This window comes from Malaclemys terrapin, chromosome 24, assembly GCF_027887155.1.
Source record: "Malaclemys terrapin pileata isolate rMalTer1 chromosome 24, rMalTer1.hap1, whole genome shotgun sequence".
NCBI lineage: Eukaryota > Metazoa > Chordata > Testudines > Emydidae > Malaclemys > Malaclemys terrapin.
In genome coordinates, this window is record NC_071528.1 from 4,301,891 (window position 1) to 4,312,740 (window position 10,850).

Genomic DNA, 10,850 nt, shown 5'->3' on the forward strand with positions numbered 1-10,850 from the left:
AAGGCATTTAAGGTTTAAAGGGAAAGCTATTGGATACCAGAGGTTGTACCGAGTGGAATCCTCAGAAGTGAGTGTGCTCGTCCTGGTTTGTTGCTTCAAAGTTCTGTTACTGGAAAGGTGTATGATGGCAATGAGTATGTGTTAATGGTTGGAGAAGAGGTGTATGAGTGAAGAGTGGAAAGTTCCTTTGGAAGTTAGAAGAAGCGAGAAAGGAAGAGGAAAAAGCACAGAATGAGTTAACTGAGAGGAAAATATAGCTAGCAGCTCAGTCATGCTGGCTCATCCAAGGACATTGTTCACAGCCAAGACTTGGCTGACAACCAAGAGAAAGGGGGGCCTGAATGTGCCCAAGCAACTATGAGATCTGCAAAATACTGCAAGGCATAATGAAGACAAACGAAGGGTTAAAAAGCAGCTTTGTTGGACAGTATTGGCTCAAGGATTTAAAAATTCCCCCACTCTGTTTGGACAGGCTTTGGCCAGAGACTTGGAGGAGTGGGATAATTCAGACAGAGCCCTCCTGCTGCAATATGTAGATGACTTGTTAATTGCTGCTGTGGGTCTAATCCCTTGTCTCAGAGCTACTGTGAGTCTCCTAAACTTTATTGGACTGCGAGGATACAGGGTATCTCAAAGCAAAGCCCAAATTGCTCTTTCAGAGGTTCAATATCTGGGATTTCACATCAGGCAGGGAGAGAGACAGCTCTCAAACGAAAGGAAGGAGGCTATCTGCCAAGTTCCCATCCCCAGCAACCGTAAACGGCTTAGGGCATTCCTGGGCATGGCAGGTTTTTGCAGAATATGGATTCCAGAGTTTGGACTGTGGGCTAAACCTCTGTATGAATGTGTTAAGGGAGCGGAACATGACCCCTTTCACTGGTCCCCAGAAGCGGACAGGGCATTTAAAATCTTGAAAAGGAAGCTAATGGAAGCTCCAGCCCTGGGTTTGCCCGATATATCTAAGCCGTTCCAACTGTATGTGCATGAACGAAAAGGGGTAGCTTTGGGAATGCTTACCCAGCTATTAGGTGCCTGGAAACGTCCTCTGGCATACTTTTCTAAACTGGATCAAGTTTCAAAGGGATGGCCAGCCTGTTTGAGGGCGGTCGCAGCTACTGCTCTAGTGCTTGGGGAAGCTGAAAAACTGACACTGGGAGGAACTGTGCAAGTGTATGTTCCCCATATGGTCCGAGCCTTGCTGGACACTAAGGGTGGTCTTTGGCTCACACAGGCTCGGGTTGCTCGGTACCAGGCGAAGCTGTTAGAGAATCCTGAAGTCACCCTGCAGACCTGTCCCTCCCTTAATCCAGCTACACTGCTACCAGAGACAGAAAAGCAGGAACATGACTGTTTAGAAATCATAGATGTTCAGTATTCTAGCCGCCCAGATCTAAAAGATCAGCCACTCCCAAATGCTGACTTGGAATGGTATACAGATGGAAGTAGTACTGTTGTGGATGGGCAAAGGAGGGCTGGTTATGCTATTGTATCTCTTCATGATACCGTGGAAGCTGAGAGTTTACCGGCAGGAACATCTGCCCAGCTTGCTGAACTAGTGGCCCTGACTCGTGCACTCGAGCTGGCAAAAGACAAACGGGTTAATATCTTTACTGACTCAAAGTATGCTTTTGGGGTATTGCATGCTCACGCTGGTTTGTGGAAGCAAAGGGGGATACTAACAGCCCAAGGCTCCCCGGTCAAGCATGGGTCTCTAATTCTCCGGCTTTTAGAAGCAGTACAACTCCCCTCAGCAGTAGCAGTGGTGCATTGCAAAGCCCATCAAAGGGAAGATCAAGATGTATCCAAGGGTAATGCCAGAGCAGACAGGGAAGCTAAGCGAGCTGCTACCCTGAAATCAGCAACTGAGGAGAATGCCCAAATGCATGCCCTCATCCCATCAGTAGGTGAGCTTGCAGCCCCTCAGTACTCCCAAGAGGACAGAAACCTGGCTGACAGTCTCGGTCTCCAGGAAAAAGAGGGATGGCTTTATTCCACAGAGGGAAAAATCCTCCTGCCCAAGGGCTTGATTCGACCAGTGTTGCAGAAACTGCATCAGACCACACACGCAGGCAGAGAGGCTCTTACCCAGCTCATGAATAAATATTTTCTAACCTCCGGACTTAAACCCCTAGCATCACAGGTACAAGCTGAATGTTTAATCTGCCAAAAGAATAACCCTCGACCAGGAGTAGCAGTGCCACCAGCCACCCTGGAACCTACCCCAGGCCCAGGATTGGTGTGGCAAATAGACTTTACTGAGTTTCCCAGGACCCAAGGGTACAGGTACCTTCTCGTCTTAGTGGATCGATTCAGTGGATGGCCTGAGGCCTTCCCATGTCGCAACAACACTGCCAAGACAGTGGCTCTTAAGTTTGTCAAGGAGATCATTCCTCGCTTCGGCCTTCCTCAGTGGATGGAATCTGATAATGGAACACACTTCACATCTCAAGTGGTTCAAAAGATATCAAGTGCTCTGCAAATCCCCTGGAAGCTCCACACACCCTGGCGACCACAAGCCAGTGGAGTAGTGGAACGCACAAATCAGACACTCAAGCGACACCTCTCAAAGGTCTGTCAGGAGGCCTCTCTTAAGTGGCCTGATGCCTTGCCCCTTGTGTTACTTCGCATTCGTGCTCTCCCTAAGGGTAGGATAGGGCTTAGTCCCTTCGAGATTATGTTTGGAAGAGCATGGCCTATGAATGGTACCCCAGTTCTGGCAGGGGAGTGGGAGATGGGGTGTGGTTTCTTGTCTCAGTACATGTGCTCTCTGTCTGCTGTTCTTTCTTCTCTTCACAGGTATACCAAAGATTCACAGCCTCTTCTGCTGGATACTCCGGTCCACTCCCTGCAGCCTGGTGACTCCATTCTCGTGCGGACCTGGAAGGACGAGCCTCTCCAAGAGAAGTGGAAAGGACCCTACACCGTCCTGCTAGTCACCCATACAGCGGCAAAGGTCGAAGGACACAAGAACTGGATTCATCACTCTCGACTGAAAGCAGTGCCCGCTCCTAAACAGTGGACTGTCCAGCCTGCGGAGAAGACTGCTAACGACGATTTGGGACTTAAGCTGTTATTCAAAAGACAGTAAGGGTCACTGGGAATGCGTTGTGATCTTTCTGAACAGTCACAGCATACTCCCCGCGAGAACCCTGAGCATTGGTTTTATTTTCTCACAGAAGGCCGACCTGGCCTATGTATTTGGTCTTGTTATTTTTTGACTTGTTTAGTGTCAACAATTCTTCTTATCTTCTGGGTATTTGGGTTGTTGTAATTGTCTGTGCCCTTATTGGAGAAGAGTGTTGTACCTATGTCCCAGAGTTTTCACAGGACATTAACAAGCACATCTTGTCAGCTGAACGGGCCTTTAACCAGTGGAAGGCCCAGGAAGGGGAACCCACTATTTTGGATTCCCTTTGGGGTTGGATACCTGGTCTGGGAGAACTAGGGGATATAGGGGGAAACATTGTTCGCATCTTGCTTACAGGTGTGGTGATATGTTTTGTTCTTGTTCTTTTGCTCATTTGCTGTAAAGTGCTCATACGTAAGATTTGTACCTCCCATACCCCAGAAGTTCCCTTATACCCTCTCATTGATAATCCTGATTGCATGGAGCTTAATCGCATTCTGTCTTTAGAGTATGAGAAAACTCTGACAAAGGTTTGTTGAGTGTTCTCAAAGGAGGGATTGTTGGGGTCCACTAGGCATAGCTACCAGGTAACTCGGGAGAGTGGAAGGCCACAAGTGCCGATGAAGCTCTTTTGCTCTGGGCCTATCTGAACCCCCAAACTCCATCTTGGGAACTCTCACCTACTTCTATGCTAACTGCTAAGAGCTCTGAAATAAACTTGGCTTGCTTTCTCCCCTCGGTGTCTTTATTGGTGCCAAGCACACCGGGCGACGGACCATTGTTGTCCCCTCGAGCCCTTTAGGGCAGGCAACACAGCTGGGCAATTTAACCTGGCTGGGCAGGGGTGACTGTCTCCCTGGAGCTGGGGTCTCAGCCCAGGTGTCTCTCTGCCCTTCCCCCCAGTCGCTCCCGGGCAAGGTGGGAGCGCCCCACGTTGCGTTCCAGCCCCACATTTGCACCCACAAGTGCTGGTGGGTTCCAATCCCAGCTGAACACCCCCACCCGGCCCTAGTGCGGAGCAGAAGGGCCCAGCACTGCCCCACAGACCCTCTGGCTCTCTGAGCCCGCTCTTACCCATCACCGCAGCACGTCTGGCCCAGGCTGAACGCTGCTGCTCTGTACAGAGAGGCTGGCACTTCTCGCTCCTTTAGTACGAGGGGCAGGTGCTGCTACCGACTGCTCCCCCTAACTCCCGCCCTGCTGCGCTTTGGGGATGCTGCCCTGCTGTGGAGCTCTCAGGTGTCTTGAACTGGAATTTGTTTGGAGAGAAACTGCTAAGGAGCCTTATCAGCCCCGAGCAGAGAGTACCTGGGAGCCTGCCTGGGTCGGGCGGGTCTGGTACAACCTCCCCCCAGATAAGGCTCTTCTCTGGACCTGCCACCCATTGGAATCTGGAACGATTCCCTCCGAGGTAACACCCGGGGCAGCCAGGGCAGGGCAGGGCACGGCCTGCTCCCCTGGAGCGTTAGGGCTTTCAGGAGTCAGAGGTGTCAGCGGAGCAGGTTGTACGTTAAAGCAGCGAAGGCAGTTGGGGGGCAGAGGAATTGGGTGCTTTGCCATTGCACTTGATCAGCTCAATTTGAAAATTCTTTCAAAGGAAATCCAGATGTATACATCTGACTGGGGTACATGTACACACATACACACGCACACTCACATGTGCACACACTCATGTGCACATACACGTACACACATACATACACACATGTACACATACACATATATACAGACGTACACATACACGCACACACGCTGTCCCTGGAGCGCCCCAGGATGCGACTGACGGGGTGGCTGGCTATTATGGAGGCAGAAGGGGGTTGGGAGAAAATAATCAAGAAGAACTTTTGCTGAAAATGCAAACCTAAGCTGGAAATCTGTGCAGGGCTGGGCTCAGCAAAAATCATCTTTTGAGCTGCTCTTATTAACCGTGGTCCTGTACTTCCTGGTTTGCGTCGGACCCAGGCAGGAGACTGGGCTGCTGTCAGCTGTAGAAGCCATTGGAATGAGCCAGGTCGGAATGAGCCAGGCCCTCAGAGCCTTCTGCCACCAATCGCCCCAGCAGTCACTGATTCACACCAAACCACGTCCTTCCAGTCAGGCAGTTTCATATGCACACGTCAAACCCTTGGTTTGCCACTCAGACACCACGGTGATGGGCACAGTAAGGACCGAGAGACGCTAAACAGGCAGACAGACAAGGAAATAGTGGCCCTGCCTACAGGTGTGTGTGTGGTGCAAACGGATGAACACCAGTTGCTGGCTGAATTCACAACCTTAATTCCCGCATCTCCTGTCTGTCAGCTATCGTTCGCTTGGCAGCCTGAGCTCCGATTTCTAACGCAGCATTTTGCTCTGGCCTATTGTGGTTCTCATGTCCCGGGCGCCTTGGCCCCTGGTATCAGAAGCGGTGCAAAGGAGGCTGCTTTTCAAAGGTCCTTAAATAGAGTTGCCAACTTTCTACTTGCACAAAACCAAACGCCCTTGACCCAACCCCTTTCATGCCCTTCCCCAAGGCCCCACCCCCACTCACTCCAGCCCAGCCCACTTCCCTCAGTCGCTCGCTCTCACACCCTCACTCACTTTCACTGGGCTGGAGCTGGGGGTTGGAGTGCAGGGAGGGGTGAGGGCTCCGGTGGGGATGCGGGCTCTGGGATTGGGCTGGAGATTAGGGGTTTGGGGTGCCAGAGGGGGATCCGGGCTGGGGCAGAGGGTTGGGGTGCGGACTCTGGAGGGAGTTTGGGTGCGGGAGGGGGCTCAGGGCTGGGGTAGGGGATTGGGTGCGGGTGGGGGTGTGGGGTCTGGGAGGGATTAGGGTACAGGAGGGGGTTCCGACCTGGGGCAGGGGGTTGGGGTGCCGGGTGTGAGGTCTGGGAGGGAATTTGGGTGTGGGAGGGGGTTCCGACCTGGGGCAGGGTTTCTGGGTGCGAGCTCCGGCCAGGCGGCGCTTACCTCAGCCGGCTCCTGGTCAATGGCACACCGGTGCTAATGCAGGCTCCTGACCCCTGGTCTCCCTCCACTGGCAGGCTCTGAGCAAGGCCTGCCCAGAGAACATGGATGACGAGCTCTCGATCCTGCTGACAGCACCCCCCAGCACAGACAAATTCCAGCACATCTTGGAGGTGAGCAGAATGGGGAGGGGCAGCAGGGGTTTTACCTTAGCCCTGGGGACTCCTAGAAAGAAGAGACTGGAAAATCCATGTTTCTACTGGATCCTTCCGAGTATGCATTTGTGATATAAACTCACTGGGTGACCTTGGGGTAACTCACTTCCCCCTTACGGCATCAGTCTTCTCCACTATCAAATCTACACTGGGGAAGAAGGACAGAAGCCCCGACAACCACCTTCACCTCTGGGTGTCTGGTCCTGGGAGCCGAAACCAACTGGACTATCTGCCCCATCTCCTAAACTGCCCTGTCTTTCCCTCCTAGGGCCTTGTCCTTAGTGCTCAGCCTGGCCCCTTCCCAGCTTGTCCCTGACCTTTAAAGGACTCTCCAAGCCCCTCCCATGCCTGCTTCCCTTGGGGTCTCTCTCCTGGCTGAGCACAGGCTGCCCTTCTATCTCTCAGCAGGCCTGGGTCCTAGTCACAGGCTGCGTCTTGTCACGTGACCCCCACACTTATTCCCTTCGCCCTTGGGAGCTGCATCACCTGGGCCAGGTGCAGTTGAGCTCCAACCCCTTTCCTGGCCATCTCACCCTGGGACAGGTTGAAACTGGAAACCTGTGGGTAACAGTAACTGGTTGCTCCCAAAGGTGCTGAAGACACAATGGAAGAGGAAATCCTTTGGCCTGGATTGAAATTATTCCGACTGAAAGTGAATGAGAGAAAATAGGTCCAGAGTTCTCTTCCTAGCAGCAGAAAATGTAGCGATTGATAGAGGTTCAGGTCAGAAAGGACCATTCTGTGCATCTAGTCGCCCCTCCTGTATAACTCAGGGCCTAGAATGTGACCAAGTGGTTCCTTCAGCCAACCATAGCATGGGACTGAGCCAGAGCACGTTTTTTGGAACGACATCCACATGCAGGAGAGCCTCTTTACTGAGGAGATTGGATAGGCCTGTGACCAGGGCGGACCCGGAGAACAGAAGGGTGTGCTGTCTACCGGGCGCAAAGATACGCGATGTGGACCTGCAGTTGAAAAGGATCCTAAAAGGAGCAGGTAAGAACCCCTTGATAATCCTTCATGTAGGAACTAATGACACGGCTAGGTTCTCGTTAGAGAGAATCAAGGGAGATTATGCCAGGCTGGGGAAGACGCTCAAGGAGATAGAGGCTCAGATTATCTTTAGTGGGATTCTGCCTGTTCGGAGGGAAGGGCAGCAAAGGGCTGATAGGATTGTGAGAATAAATAGTTGGCTAAGGGAGTGGTGTTATAAGGAGGGCTTTGGGATGTATGGCCACTGGGAGGCTTTCGGGGACAGACACCTGTTCTCGCGGGATGGGCTTCACCTGAGTAGGGAAGGAAATAGACTTCTGGGAGGGAGGCTGGCTCATCTAATCAAAAGAGCTTTAAACTAGGAAGTTTGGGGAGACGGTTGGGAGATGCACAGTTAATCTCCACGCCAGATTCCAGTATGGAAAAGGTGAGTAAAATGAGAGGAGACATAGCCGGGGAGATGAGATTGGACATAGGAAGGACAGAGGGGACGGACACAAAGAGGCCCGCAACATATAGTGCTACTAATGGGAGACAGGCTAAACGACATACATTAGGGTGTTTATACACCAATGCGAGAAGCCTAGGTAATAAAATGGAGGAATTGGAGCTCTTGGTCCGAGAATTGAAACCAGATATCGTAGGAATAACAGAAACGTGGTGGAACGGCAGTCACGACTGGAACACAGGTATGGAGGGGTACGCGCTGTTTAGGAAAGACTGGGTCAAAGGTAAAGGTGGGGGGGTGGCATTGTATGTCAATAGCGAAATAAGCTGTAAAGAAATAATAGTTGATGGAATAGATAACACAGAGTCCGTCTGGGCAATACTCACACTGGGTAAAAGGACTACTAGAGCCTCTCCGGGGATAGTGCTTGGGGTGTGCTATAGACCGCCGGGATCGACCCAGGATATGGATAAGGAACTATTTAATGTGTTTAGAGAAGTAATTACTAATAGAAACTGTGTAATTATGGGGGACTTTAACTTCCCGGATATAGATTGGGGAACAAACGCTAGTGGTAATAATAGGGCTCAGATGTTCCTAGATGTGCTTGCTGATCAATTCCTTCATCAAGTGGTAGCTGAACCGACAAGGGGGGAGGCCATTTTAGATTTGATTCTGGTGAGTAGTGAGGACCTCGTTGAGGAAGTGGTAGTAGGGGACAATTTGGGCTCCAGTGATCATGAGCTAATTCGGTTTAAACTACATGGAAGGAGTAACAGAATTAAGTCAAAGACTAGGGTTTATAATTTTAAAAAGGCCAATTTTAACAAATTAAGGGGACTGGTAAGGGAAGTGGATTGGGCAAACATATTAATGGATCTAAAGGCAGAAGAAGCCTGGGATTACTTCAAGTTGAAGATGCATGAGCTGTCGGAGGCCTGTATCCCAAAAAAGGGAAAAAGATTACTAAGCAAGAGATTTAGACCGAGCTGGATGAGCGACCGACTCAAAGGGGCGATTAGGAAAAAACAGAAAGCGTACAAAGAGTGGAAGAGGGGAGGAATCAGTAAGGAAACTTACCTTAGTGAAGTCAGAGAATGTAGAGATAGAGTGAGAAAGGCCAAAGGCCGTGTAGAGTTGGACCTAGCAAGGGGAATTAAAAGCAATAGTAAGAGGTTTTACAGCCATATAAATAGGAAGAAAGCAAAGAAAGAAGAAGTGGGACCGCTGAAGACTATTGCCGGAGAGGAGATTAAAGACAATCTAGGCATGGCGCAATATCTCAATGAATATTTTGCATCGGTGTTTAATGAGGCCAATGAAGGTATTAGGGATACTAGCACCATTACAGAGGGGCATTCAGGATGGGGGATTACCGTATCCGAGGTAGAAACAAAACTTGAACACCTTAATGGGGCTAAGTCGGGAGGACCGGACGATCTTCATCCGAGAATATTGAAGGAATTGGCGCGGGAAATAGCAGGCCCATTAGCGATAATATTTCATGAATCTGTAAACTCGGGGGTGGTCCCGTTAGACTGGAGAATAGCTAATGTGGTTCCTATTTTCAAGAAAGGGAAAAAAAGTGATCCGGGTAACTACAGGCCTGTTAGTTTAACATCTGTAGTGTGCAAGGTGTTAGAGAAAATTCTGAAAGAGAAACTAGTTGAGGACCTGGAGGTTAGTGGCAATTGCGATAAATTACAACATGGTTTTACGAAGGGCAGATCGTGCCAAACGAATCTGATCTCCTTCTTTGAGAAAGTAACGGACTTATTAGATAAGGGAAATGCGGTGGACCTAATATACCTGGATTTCAGTAAAGCGTTTGATACTGTACCCCATGAGGAATTATTGGTTAAACTGAAAAACATGGGGATCGATATGAAAATCCAGAGGTGGATAAGGAATTGGTTAATGGGGAGAATGCAGCGGGTCGTATTAAAGGGTGAACTGTCAGGTTGGAGGGAGGTTACTAGTGGAGTGCCTCAAGGTTCGGTTTTGGGACCCATTTTATTTAATCTATTTATAAGTGACCTCGGAACCGATTGCAGGAGTGGGCTGATAAAGTTTGCGGATGATACGAAGGTGGGAGGCGTTGTAAATTCGGAGGAGGACAGGGATATTCTGCAGGGAGACTTGAATGAGCTTGTGAATTGGAGTGTCAGAAATAGGATGAAATTTAATAGTGAAAAGTGTAAGGTGATGCATTTGGGGATGACTAATAACAATTTTAGTTACAAGATGGGAACGCATTGGTTAGAAGTAACGGAAGAGGAGAAGGACCTAGGGGTCCTTGTAGACCGCAGGATGACTATGAGTCGACAATGTGACATGGCGGTGAAAAAAGCCAATGCGGTCTTGGGATGTATTAGGCGAGGTATATCTAGTAGGGATAACGAGGTCCTGCTTCCATTGTACAAGGCGCTGGTGAGACCTCATTTGGAGTACTGTGTGCAGTTCTGGTCTCCCATGTTTGAAAAAGATGAACTCAAACTGGAACGGGTGCAGAGAAGGGCGACTAAGATGATCAGAGGAATGGAAAACCTGTCGTATGAAAGGAGACTAGAGGAGCTTGGGTTGTTTAGTCTGACAAAGCGAAGGCTAAGGGGGGATATAATTGCTATCTTTAAATATATTAGAGGGATTAATACAAGGGAGGGAGAGGAATTATTCCAGCTTAGTACTAATGTGGACACGAGAACGAATGGATATAAACTGGCCGTGGGGAAGTTCAGGCTTGAAATCAGACGAAGGTTTCTGACCGTCAGAGGGGTGAAATATTGGAACGGCCTTCCGAGGGAAACGGTGGGGGCGACGGACCTGTCTGGTTTTAAGATTAAGTTAGATAAGTTTATGGAGGGAATGGTTTAATGGTAAAACATCGTAGCCAAGGAAAACCAAGCAATGGTACGTGAATAGCATAATGGCCAACAAGGGTCAGGCTAGAGACTCTTGCCTATATGCTCGGGGTCTTACTGATCGCCATATTTGGGGTCGGGAAGGAATTTTCCTCCAGGGTAGATTGGCTGAGCCTCTGGAGGTTTTTCGCCTTCCTCCGCAGCATGGGGCAGGGATCACTAGCAGGAGGGTCTCTGCCGATTGAAGTCACTAAAACACA